This window comes from Cynara cardunculus, assembly GCF_001531365.2.
Source record: "Cynara cardunculus var. scolymus isolate 2C chromosome LG 15, CcrdV1, whole genome shotgun sequence".
Taxonomy (NCBI): Eukaryota; Viridiplantae; Streptophyta; class Magnoliopsida; order Asterales; family Asteraceae; genus Cynara; species Cynara cardunculus.
In genome coordinates this window covers 8,428,124-8,442,761 of record NC_037542.1, presented here as the reverse complement: position 1 = coordinate 8,442,761, position 14,638 = coordinate 8,428,124, and positions in this window count along the sequence as shown.

Here is a 14,638-nt window from a genome sequence, read left to right as displayed (position 1 = left end):
ATATTAATTATTTTTAGTAAATTGCTTTAAAATTAATCCTTTAATATCTTATCATTTAATAAATAGTCTGATATTTAGTTTACAACTTATTTTTTTAATTTTCAAACGATTAAAACAAACATTTATCAAAGTAATATCTTATTTAAACTAAAGAATTTCATAGAAGTAACATTTTTGAAAAGATAAAATATTTCATGGTAAAATCTAAGCTTCGAGTTTTATTAAATTATTTTGTTCATTATTTTTTGAAGATAAATGTTTATTGCACCATATTTTATTGATTTTAAAGGGAGAGACCAAATCCCAAAAATGATAGTTGATGAAATGATCAAATATGTTTTAAAAATGAAAAGTAATTTGTGAGACCAAATATGTTATAAATATGAAACACAGTTTGAGAGACCAAATTATTTTATAATAATAACAAGTAATTTTGAGGGTCAGATATGTTATAAAATGAAAAGTAGTTTGAGAAACCAAATCCGTTATTAAAAATAAACGATGAGGGAGAGGAGGGTGAATAGACACAATTGCCCTCACCAAAGGAAACTTTAAGTACTTGATTGAAAGAGTTAGTATGAGAAACCATATCCGTTATAAAAATAAAACTATAGACGCCTTGTATGTAATAATTCTTTTCAGAGACCATACTCGTTAATTATATGAGTCGTAGTACTCGTTAATTATATGAGTCGTAGGTACCAAATTTGCATTTAACTCTATATTTTATGTAACTTGTAAATCAATCATGTCATTTACATTTTGAGTAAATTATTAAATTTAAAATTGATTATGTTTAATAATACTATAGAGAGGAATTATGGATTTTGCTAATCACGGTTTGGGTTTTTTTTTATGAATTTCGTCTTTTAATTTAAATTACAAAAAAACTCGCAATGTTTACATTTTATCCTGAATTTGTTGTTTGACAATAACAATCATCCATATCTTCATTAATTTTAAGGGCAAAATGGTCAATCTACATTTTCTTCTATTTTAACGAGAATGAGAGAATATATATGTTCTAATAAGAATGACAAAAGGTTGCTCACATGGGTCTATGCGACTATTGACGCAAGCTCAAACTTGCTTTCGATTTAGCACATGTTGTGACCTTATATGTGAACTCATGCTTGTTTTTGAACCAAAACATGTTATGTGACCCTTTTATGCGAGCTCAAGCTTGCTTTCAAGTTAGCAGAAATTGTGAGACCTTATATGCAAGTTCAAGTTTACTTTAAATCGATCATTCAATTTCATCTTCATGACGTTGAGTGCCAGTTCACCAAACTAGCATTCAAACTCACCTACATCAATATACAGAGGTCAACTTTACAACCTCATGATATATTCAAGCCAAAGAGACTATCCTCACACCATAATTCCTCACTTTTCTTGCATATAAACACTCTCAGTACATTTATCTACCACACAATTCTCTTAATAATCGACATCACCAACAATTCTTGTATATGCAATGATTTACCTTATGTTTGTATCATAATGCCACACACGACCATTCTTGGTCAAATTAATGACCTTATATAGCCTCTATATCAACTCCAAACTCATCTCATACGACACTAGATCATGCAACAATACTGACCAAGCAAAAGAAAAAAAAACATGACTTTAGAAGCATAAAATACACCTTAACTTGTTGATGAACGCTTGTACTACGAATCGTCCGTTTGCTTACTTCCTTACAGGTGTTGCATTATGGAACATTGAACAGGGCCCCGAAATTTTTGGGCCAAATTCAGTTACATACTTTTATTATTAGCAGTCTTCTAAACTCTAAACCAGTCCAAGTGACAAAACCCCCCAATTAAATTATAGCCGATAAAACAAGAAATTCCTAGACCACTTATTATCTCTTCACTCGTCTTCATCCATCGACTTCTGTCTCTTTAGTTGCTTCACTTTTTTCCCGTGGCAACATAATCAATCATGACTATTCAAATTCCAGATAAGATTTCATATGCTATTTTGTCATTTTACAATATAATTTGTGGTATTAATTTGTGACTTTTAATATAATATACAATATAAATCTTATAGTTTATTTTAATTATTAGTCGTTATGTCAATCTATAATCTTTATGTCCAAAATAGTCCAACAATCTCACTTTCTCTTCAAACTTTGCTCGTGGATATGAGAGAAAATGTAATAGCAACAAAACTGGTTAACCTTCTCCGTTGCAACTGTTGTCATAGAAACCGATGACTTCATAACCATGTCTCAATTCAAACGTGTTTTCTCATGATCTAGTTAAGTACACCACTTTTTGAGTCATATATATGTGGTAAATTTTCAATGTATACTTGAACAAAAAATTGATTCCTAACAACAGACCCCTCCAAGAACAATAATGTAAAGGGCATTTTCTGGCTCAGACGCTATATTTGAACAAAAACAAAATCATCCCACCCTTTCACCCAAACGGAAGGCAAGTTTCGATGAATCAATGTATATTATTGGGTAGAACTTATTTTATGGAACATATATAGTCTTATTCAAGATTTAGGTGGCGTTTGTTTTTTAAGAGGTGCTGAAGTCTGAAGTCTGAATTCACTTCTGAATTTTAAGAAGTGGTGCTGAAGTCTGAAATCTGAATCAGTCAGATTGTTTGTTTTTACGTCTGAAGTCTGAAATCTGAATAAGTAAGACTGTTTGTTTTTGTAAACTGAGACAAGCGACGTAAGGAGGCGATAGAAATAAGAGGTTTTAAGTGCTAGGGTTACCACTTAAAAATTCAGAGGAAAATAAACGAATTCAGCTCTTAATTTGAAAAAAAAAAGCAAACGATCTGAAAGTTCTTATGTCTGACCGATTCAGACATAAGAGGAGATTAAGTGAAAAATTAAAAAAACAAACAGCCCCTTAGTCTAATTAAACATAGTTCTAATTAATATTTTCGGAGTACTTTGAACTCAAATCTTTGTCAACCCAAGCTCTAATGAATAGTTCTATGATTCATATGTGTTTGCTTTGAATTACGTAATCAAAGCATTTGAAGAGCTCGAATTACGAACGAGTTCCCATTTCATAGAGGAATCGTAGTATCAAATCAAAAAATTGACCGCTACATGTTCACATTCTTGAATAAATCTAGTTCAAACTTCAAAGGGTCATTGAGTATGTGGTTTTTTTTTGTACTTTATATGGGAGGAGACTGAGTTAAGATATGAGTTGGATCAAGACCCAAAAATTCAAAGTCGATTAGTTGATATGTATACTCAAAATCGTTTTATGGGTTCTTAAAAACACGTTTTCTTTTCTTGATTCATGAGCCAGATCTAGTGACCTAAACGACAATGGTTGCATCATGCATGGCCCAAATCGGGAAACCCTCGAACTGTTCAATGAAATGCCTGAAAATGTTGTCTTGCATTAATGATAGAAGGGTATGTAATATACCCCCATGATCCAAGGTGTTATATGTTTGTTGATTTATTCCATTCTTTCTATAGGTGATCATTTTTCGATTTTCAAATACTACCCATTTTGGTACTCTTTGTGACAGATAAAAATGGATTCTTGAACTTTGTGCTTTTTGAATGCAGGGAATGAGATACTGTTTGCATCCCATGGTAGGTATTGAACGAGAATTCTGCATCAAGTTATCAAAACCAAAATTGAGCGAATTTTTGAATCAGTTGTTGCAAAGAAAATAGATCCTTACAAGTTCTTTTGTCTTTCTTTTTGAGCCATTTGTTTGACAAAATTCCATTCCGTATCTGATTCATATTTGAGGATAACCATGTTGCATCTGCGTATTTGCTATTAACCAATGTGAAACGTGTTGATGTCGCTAGATTGAGGCATTCGTTATATCAGGTATATTTGATTCATATTACCCAATGGAAACATCATGTACGTCTTCTGTAGGTAGAATATATTATCGTTCGGTTAGATTTTAGAGGCACGAGGGTGCTTATGGCCTAAGAAATTAAAGTGACATCCTTTTCATGTTAAAAAGATAGTAGTTAATGTAGCATATTAGTGGGCACAATTAGGTTGATGTTCACTGAAGTGAGGTTGCCAAAAAGGGTGTTGAATACTTTTGGAGTATACCTTCCACAAATCTTGAAACTTAGTGAACAATTTTGTAGGACTGATGAAGACATCTCTCCATATTGGAGTTTGGGGGCCATTGGACCAAACCAAAAGCCAAAAAGCTTGGACCTTTTCAAGAAATGATTCACCTAACAAACATGTAATCAGGGTAGGTGTAGATGCTTCATCAATACAAGTAATAATTTCAAGCACTCCCAAACCCTAAATCTCAAACCCATGTTAATTGGTCTTTGAATCCTAGCTCAATTGAGAATCTATAGTTTTAAGATATCTGAAATGATGTTTTAAATTTATACTGTAAACGTACGGGTTATGTAGCACACGGGTCAATCACAAGGAGGCGATGGACTAAACATGGACTTGTTCTAGACTATGGCCTAGCTACGGGAAATCATCAATATTTTGGTTTTTATTAGAGTAGACTAAAAAAGAATGACGAGACGATAAAAAAGAGCTAACGAAGATCGGGTAATATCAATCTCGAATTTTAACGATGGTGAGTATTTGTTATGTAGAATACTTTAACTCTCTATCAAGGGGGAAATGCCTTTCTAAAACGATGTTTGCATCTACTTTAGTAGGATACAAATATTGAAAAGAAGCATTTTGATAAAAAAAATAAATGTTTTCTCATCCTACGTCCCTGACTATTTTCATGTTAGGACTGTAGTTATCAACCAATTCGGTCTAAGTCGAGAATCAAACTTTCGTCCATATTCCGACTAAACAAATTAAATAAACACAAGAATAAACCAATTAACTACATAACAACTTTCATTGATTAAATATTAGTCGATTAAAATCTGGTATTCGTTTTAGAATCAATCGGTTAATCCCAACATTTTTAATCCACGACAACCAACCTAATGAAACAAAGGCTACAATATGAAACATAAATTGCAAAATTAATCTAAGAAAACTGTAAAGATTCATCCAAGAAATGTCACTCTCCAAAAATCGTTTCTAATCTAAGAAAACAGTAAATTAATTAAGAACAAAACAAAAATTAGAAAATGCAGACAACAAAATGAAACAAATGTCAAAAGTACTAGGAGGTCTCAGGTTCAAATCCAATGAGGAATAAAAATCCTCTTGTGGCCACGGAGGTTCAAATGCAGTGACTTCGGGCTATCTGCAAAGCAGATGGTTGTCCTGGGATTAATCGGCTCGCATAACAAATTGGATATCCAGATTAATAAAAAAAAATCAAGTGAATAAAAAAACAAAGAAAATGAAAAAGAAAACGGCGCAGGCCTAAAAAACAAACATATAAAAGAGTAATTTCAAAACAGCCCCTAACGATTTCTGATGTTTCAAAGATGCACCTCTTGCTTTATTTTCTTCCAAACTTGATCCAACTTTATCGAATTGGTCCACCATATAAAAGATTAATCATAGGTTCTAAAGTCCAGCTTCATTCATGCTCTCGGTTTACAAACCATCTGCCAAAATCGACAAAAACACAAAGGTACCAATGTAATATCACTAACGATAATTAATTAAAAATCAAATAAAATCTATGTGCAAATGATTAAGTTAAATGAAAAATACATTTATAAACTGATATGAATGCATGTATAAAATGCACTTAACATGAAACATCTTAAAATCTTTATCTAAAAGAGTCCTTATAGAGAGAGAGAGGTAAGAGATTCATATATATATATATATATATATATATATATATGTGTGTGTGTGTGTGTGTGTGTGTGTGTGTGTGTGTGTGTGGAGGTTCAAATGAGAACACATTTATTTTACAAGAACGTGAGAAACCCTTATTACATGTGATAATACGCGTGAGGGGATCCTGTGATGTGCGGACGATGTGTTCTACGACTTTGGTCACGCCAAAGATTGTCTGTGTCTATGATTTAGCATCACATGTGATGGTCTTGATGAATTATAGTATCATATCAACAATAACCTTATCACATGTGATTATACTTGTGAGGGGGCTTAGTGGTGTAAGGGCGACTTGGCCCGCAACCAAGATCGCATCAAAAATAGTCCGAGTCTCTGATTTAGTATCACATGTGTCATATGTGTGATGAAATAATAGTATCATATATGATTGTCTATAGTAAAAAAAGGTTCTCGTTTGAACCCTTTCTTTTATATATATATATATATATATATATATATTGAGGAGCGGTCCAATGCAAACCACTCAATTTGTACAAACCGTGCAAACCACTCTCATCCGTCGATTTCATTGTTTAATCTTATGAAATTTTTTCATATGATATTTTTTTTGTTGAAGTTGTTTCATATATGGTTATGAAACTGTTTCATATATGGTTATGAAACTGTTTCATATAATACTTAATAAAATTGTTTCATGTATTTCTCTAAAATTAAAATAATGAAGATGATAATATTCATGATTAACATCATCCACAATAAAAATGATTAATCAACCTCTCATAATTACAAAAAATGAACAAAATAAAAATTATGATTGATTGAATGAGGTCCATACGGGTTGTACAAATAACATGGTTTGCAAAGTAAACCTCCTATGTATTATAATAATGAAGATGATAATATCCATGATTAACACCATCCACAATAAAAATGATTAATCAACCTCTCATAATTACAAAAAATGAACAAAATGAAAATTATGACTGATTGAATGAGGTCCGTACGGTTTGCAAAGTAAACCTCCTATATATATATATATATAAGTCAAGTTTTAAAAGAAGGCCCCCTATATATATTTGTGGGAACCATGAGGTCTATTTTAAGGTACTAGATGATATTGAATTTTGGTAATTATGAATTGAGAAATCAAATAAAAGGCATAATGGGTATTTATAAATCTCATCTCTCCTCCCTCTATTCTCTCCTATGTTTCCTCTTTCTCACCTCTCATTCTTTGTCCCCAACTCGTTCGGACACATCAACCCTACTTTTGTGAACATAGTGAGCAAAAAACACATTCATTCCCAACATGTATTACCACCTCAATTTTTGTGACCACAATGAGAACATCATTTTGAACCGGTTTTTGTACAGTCCTATAGAACACTATCTCGAACCAATTTTGTATAGCATAATATGAGCATAAGTGTGAACCAATTTTTGTAAACATAGTGTGCACACCATATATTATGCACAATGTGCGCACTCTACAAAATGGTGGTTATATGGTGGGATGACAATGTGCACATCATCGTTGCTCAACCGAATCTGGTTTAAATGGTGAGTAGAAGAATATGAGTATGAGATCGAGATCAGACATCAATGTTCTTTCATGATGGTTTAGAGATCTAGATTCACTGTACAAGGAAGGCTGAGGGGTAGATGGAGATGCAAGGTGTAATGGTCGGATGTATGATAACTGGAATGGTTGACAAATATGTGGAGTGTATGCCAGATATGTAGATGTGTTCACCAGTTGTATGGTGTTTGCAAGAAAACATGGATGGGAGATTGATGCTCGCTAAAAAAACAGGGGCAGAGAGAGGTTAGTTTTTGCTGGAAAGCGTGGTTGCGAGGGGGCGTTCATCGGAAAACATAGGATGGATGGTTGTGTTTTTTGTTGTTGCTTCCGACAAAGAAAGATCGGTTTTTTATGGAGGTTGAAGATGAAAAAAAATGAAGATGGAGATTGGTTTCTTGATGGAGGCAACGTATGGAAGGGAGGAGTGATTTTTTTTAGTTTTGAAATGATAAATATGAAAACAAATAATAATAAATTTATATATTTATGAGTTGTCATCAATATAGCAAATTACACAATTACCCTTTATGTTTATTTAATTAATAAAATTAATTAAATTAAATGAGTGGAATAGAATGGATCTCCCAGATATCACATTTTGAAGAGTTCTTAAAAGATTAAGCCCCTAATATATATAAGTTTGATGGCCAGTGTCTAGCCGATTTGAGACTCCAACATACCTTTGTAAATAGAGGTTAGATAGTGTCCCTAGAAATAGGCGAAAGAATGTGTCGAGTTCCTAGGTGTTGTAGATCCGGCTTTGATATCATGTTAGAATGTGGAACAGTGGAACCATTTTAAATTTATCATGGAGCATTTATAAAGACGAGTGTTCTTACTATCCTACATATATATATATATATATGTGTGTGTGTGTGTGTGTATATATATATAAGTTTGATGGTCTGTATTTCACGGATGTAGGACTCCAACAAATTAATTCAACAATTAGTCATTAATGAAGCAACGGAAGCTTCTAGGTGGCCGATTTAGTGGTCCTAACTAATGGAAATGTAGGGACATAAATTAGCACCTACGTTGTGGTGATCCACTATGAACGGAGATTTTTAGAGCAATTATTTGAGTTGGAGACGTTAGTTTTTCTTTTGTAATTTTGTTCTATGTTTTTATATCGTGAATGATCAGTTGTTGATGTCTATGAACGTAATCTTGTTGAATGAATGCAAATTATTTAAATTCTCTATTCATATAATGATGAATCCTATTTTTATTTTAGGTTTTTGTGCATGTGCTTTTGAAAAATAACTTGGATACATGCCAGTGTTTGACAAAAATCTGCATTTTTAGAAAACCAAAATCAGTTTACAATATCTTATACGATTTTGATTATTATTGTCAAAAAAAAATCACAAAGTTATAAACAAACAAAAAACCCAAAGTTGCCAAACTAAGACTGTGATAAAACCGGTAATCTCATCAGATCGTATATCAATTAAAATAGGCTAAAAATATGTTTATTCTTTAACAAATTACACTATTATATCCGTCTCGTCGATACTGTCAAACGAGTCTAATATTGAATTTTTTTTTATTTAATCATATTATTATATGTAACAAATACTAAAAATTATTTTTAATACTGTAATGTTATAATCTTATAATTATTTATATAATTTGTTTTATACTCTTATAGTTATCATACTTACTAAAAAATATTCTGGAAATTAAAAATTTAAACTGGTGGTTGGAATTGTTTCTTCAGTTCTTAACATTTTCATGTTTTTCATTTGAACCTAACACTATATATCCACACACGTGAATTTAATATCAAATTGAAGAGAATAAATACCCATTTTTTATATAATTTCTTTGATTAAAAAATTAATCATATTTAAGATAGTTTGGACTTTCTTTGATTAAGACAAATCTCTAGGTTGCCGAAACTTAATTTGTTCACATGGAAAGAGTAATATGAACTTCAAAAACCCTTCAAACTTCGTTCTTATTGTTAACAAGAGAATTAAAATAAAAATATTATATAAAATTGAAAGATTTTGTACGTATTATTGATTTGTACATGACATTTGATACTTTGTGTGCTTGAAATGTTAAAAAAATTCAGAGGTACAACTTAAATGCTTAAAGATTACAACTTAAATGTAGAAGTAATAACAAAATGACATCGCTCTATGTACAAATCATGCATAAAGCATGGTCAAATCATAATTTTGGTTTTTTTTATTTATGAAATGATACGAACATTACAAGTTTATCAAATACAAATTATCTGAAGATGACACTCATATATGATATTAAGAAGGCATAATCATATCGATAGTGGATTTCATCATAAAGAAGATTGTGTATGATGAATCTAACGTTAGAATGACTTGAATTCCATTCTTTATGTTCCATTTTATTCATTTTCTCTGTCGATATGATATGGTTTTATGTGGGTTTTAGAAAACGGTAATATTTTTATTTTTGAAAGAAATATAAATTTGAAAAAAAAAAGTATCGATATTAGTATTAAATTAATTATTTAAAAGTTCTCATTTTCTGTATAATTTTCTTAGTTCAACTTTTTATTATAATTTAATTTAGATTTAATAACAAAGTAATTTTTTTAATAATATAATTTTTATAAAGATGATAATTAAGTATTTGTTAAAAATCAATGATTATCCTAATTATATTTTAAGTTTTTATATTTAAAATAAGATGTTTATCATGTATTTGATTATGTTTATCTGCAGTTAGTTACACGAATTAAAAAATAGAGCTTTAATAAGATGTACTTACGCATAATTTACTTGTAATATTGAATTTTAAGTATTATTCATCAATAAACAATACTTCATGCATAAAAAATGRTTTTTAAGAGTTTTTATCACATGTTTTATATTTTTATATAGATTTTGAAAACAAAATAAGATAAGAGAAATTTTGGATCATATGTTCGGTAACAATGTAAATTTAATTTTGGATCATATGTTCGGTAACAATGTAAATTTAATCAATTAGATTCTTTGATTTTGTCAGGTTTTATAAAAGTTTGGCCGACATGTATTTTATAAGAAAATAGAAGAATTAGCACATAAATAGTCTTATATTCTTATTAATTTATTTTAATTAATACTTCATAAAATTTAAATATCTTGTAATTCACTTATAAAAAATCTAAGAAAACTAACTAAATGATTTGGCTTAGCTTTACTCAGGTTACTAGCATAACTCAATCTTTCAAGAAATCAGAAAGTTAAGTCTAAGATTGAAATATATATATATATATATATATATATATATTATAAAATGTATATAAATATTATATACTTTCATAAAATCTAAAATATTAACATAAATATACGATCTTATAGGAAAATTGACCTAAACAGCCAATCTCTCAAACCAAATTGACTTTTTAACCATTTTTGGAACAGAAGTCTCAGTTTAGCCAGAGCTTATGCAACATTTGCGTAAAGTTTGTATTCATATTAAAAAAAAACATTACGCAAATTCTTTACGTAAATGAGGACCCTTATTCAAATTTGAGTAAATATTCTTTTTTCTTATTTTATCTAAAAAATCGAGTTTACGTAAATACAAAAGATGTTTATGTAAACTCTAAATAAAGTTAAATTAAAAAAGTGGCTGTAAAATAAATTTAGTTAGAAAAACTAACTTTTTGGTTAATGTGATAATTGAGTATGTTGTTAAAAAGTTTGGGGTTGTTTTTGAATAAGTGTTAAAAAATGAGGGGTGTATTTTGGAAGCTTGGCTTAAAATATCTCATACTCACCGTCTCATATCAAAATATATATATATATATATATATATATATTTATGTGTGTGTGTAAGTTTTAATTCCTTTTCCTCTATTATTGGAAGGAATAAGAAAAATAAGCAGGTGTTTGTTTCTTGTATTCAAAGTAAACAGAAACCGAAGGGAGGAAGAAGAAACTGATTTTGTGTTCATAACTGAAAACTTGTTGTTTACATTTTCATCTACTATGATTGCAAGGTGAGATATTACTTTAAAAGCATATTCGGTTTGTTTTGACAAGGGACCGTATTGTTTCCTATTTTCTTACGTGGGATGTTCTAAATTGATTATATGTTATTTTTAGCATGAGTTTGGGTTTTGATATGTTATTATTTAACTGATTGGAATAAGGGTGACATAATCAGAAGAGATGTATTTTGAGATAAGGGTGGCATAATAAAGAGAGGTGTATAATTTGAAATAAGGGTGATATAATCAGGAGAGGTGTAGACTATGATAAGGATGACATAATCAAATTGTTTGTTAAAATGAAAATTTGATCATGTGAACTGTTGTTATCGCATCTTTATGATGTGATGAGTTTGTTATATCACATATGGATGATGCGATAAGTTTGGGGTGATCGCATCAGTGTGATGCAAGGAAAGTATGTTATCGCATCAATGAGATGTGACAAGTGGGGTTATCGCATGTGTATGATGCGACGAAATGTGTTACCGACAAGTTGGTGTGTTATGTATTGATGCTATAATTTTGATACCTCAATGGACTCGATGCGATAAGATGATGTTATCTCATCTTTATGATGCGAAAAAAGGTTTGTTATAATAAATTATTGTTTACATGTTATCAATACAAATGTGGGTTTTCTAAAAGTGTTTTGGTGATTTTCATTATGTAATAACAATCAAAAGAATTACTCACTAGACCTTATGGTTTAACCTTCATTTTGTGTTTAAAAATGTACATTACAGTACAGGCACCGGTTGGAAGGTAAAGGGAAGGAGGAAATGTGAAAGGGGATTACTTGAAAATATGTTATATACAAGTCATTAACTGTATTCGAATAAAAAGTTTGTAGTTACTTTTATATATATAAATTTGTACATCTGAGACCAATGTATAATTATTGTTTTTCATATTATATAAAATATATGAATTATGTGCAAATATGAAATAAGATGTGATTCTAAGAACATGTGAAGTGGCGTGATGGGAATGTGTTTGAAAGGATTGTTCTTACTTTGGACTTCCAATTCAAATATCACATCTCCTTTTAGCAAGAGGTTGATAACAACCTCCACCAAAATTCTTTTTCTTTCTTTTTTAAATTATAATAAAAATTAAGAAATACAATATTTTTTAATGTTAAGTTTATTTAAAACATACAATATTTTTTATGTTAAGTTTATTTAAAATATACATGTATTTTTTTCAGGATATTCATTTTTTAAATTACTTATTAGTATATCCATATAATGTTACATGATGTATCTCTATAAACAAAACAGTTTGTAAGAATGCGATAAATTTCAGTATCATATATGATTACATTTTTTTGGACGTGTTTAATCATATATGATTAAACGTATATGTGTTGTCAATATAACATGTATTTAACCATATATGATAAACTCATGTATAATTCGTGTAATCATATATGATATTGAAATTTCTCGTCTTCTCGCAAAATATTTAACTTCTTGTTTAAAGTTGTCATATGTATAGGGCCTATCATTTATTAACCTCCTAAATGATACTAGAAGGTTACTCGTGCAATGCATCGAGACACATTTCCATTTCAATGTTTTGTTTTGTTTTGTTTTTTATCCATGTCGATATAAATACGATTTTATGTGGTTCTGAGAAATCGATAATGTTTTTATTTTTGAATAAAGTATAAATTTAAAAATATCATATACAATTTGCAAAAAATATATCAATATTAGTATCAAATTAACTATTTAAAAGTTTTTGTTTGTATATTTTTTTAATTCAATTTTTTTATTATAATTTAATTTAACTTAATTTAGATTTAATAATATTTTTTTTATAAAGATAATAATTAAGTATTTTGTTAGAACTCAATAATTATCCTAATTATATTTTAGATTTTTTATATTTTAAAATGAAATATTTATCCTTTATTTGATTATGTTTATCTTCAATTAGTTACACGAATTCAAACATAGAGCTTTAATAAGTTATACTTATGCACAATTTACTTGTAATCTTGAATTTTTAAGTAATATACATCAATAAACATTACTTCATACATAAAAAATGGTTTTTAAAAGTTTTTGTCAAATGCTTTATAATATAGTATAAATTAACTTTTTTTTATTCCTCTTGACTAATCACATGTCTTCCTTTTTGGTTTTAGTTTTCCATGATTTCTTTATTATAGGGGTAGTTTTGTATGTTGTTAATTTTTTCTCTTTCTTTTTAATTGGTTGATGGTTACATATTTTCTCCATGTTTTATGGAAAGATAAATATGGAATTTATTTGACGAATATTTTGTTTTTTCAAATAGATATTTTCGATTGGTTATCTTCTACATTGTTATTTCTCGACTTTTTTTTTTCTAAAATGGAGATTAATTTTCCGGACGTGTTTTGATGTATACTTAAGCAGATGAACATTCACAGAACTAATATATACATATGAATAAATCGAACTTATGTTTTCATCTATATTCACTTATAACGATAGTGACTTTGTTCACACATGAATATAAACTCAAATAAAAACTTCCTGGAAGCATTATTCATGCATGAATTAACAAAAAAATTTATTTCGTGCACGCAATGTTCATAAATGAACTAACAAAAATCATAAACTGGGTAAATGAAAAACTCTAACAAAAACTTCCTATAAACGTTGTTCATGCATGAACTAACAAAAAAATATACCCTCACTTAATATGGAACGTAGGTTATAAAATATTCGTAATTATCCCCCCCCCCCCCTAAAATTAAGGAAATTGCTAGTTGGTGAGGTAATAGCTTACCAATGCGATGATCAGTAGCTGGTCCGGGCATTTTCCATTTGGCGCACCTTCCGACTCTGAGGTTGACTCGGAATAATAATGTAAATGTGGATATTTTCCTAATTAGTTGTATTGATGCATTTTACATATTCACCCTTGTTCACCTATTCTTAATCATGTTTCATGCACCTCTTTCTCAATCTATTTATAAATTTGCCACCATTAAATCTAACAATTGATCTAATTTTTAAATAGAAGGGGTGGATTAACATAGTTAATATCATTTACATGGTTGATAAATAAAAGGGACTACACATACATACATATATATATATATATACATACATACATATATATATATAGAGAGAGAGAGAGAGAGAGATGTTTCATTTACAAACTAATCTCAATCGTTCATCTAGTCTAATTAATATCAGATTCAATGAATATCTCGATTGTTTATTAATATAAAGTGTTGATCATAACAAATGAACTCTGATAATATTTCATAAATATCCATAAACAAACTTTCATTATTTTTGTAAATGTCTCAATTAATTGCTTTTTATGGTTTGTACTAATGGTTCGTTTAGTAAAA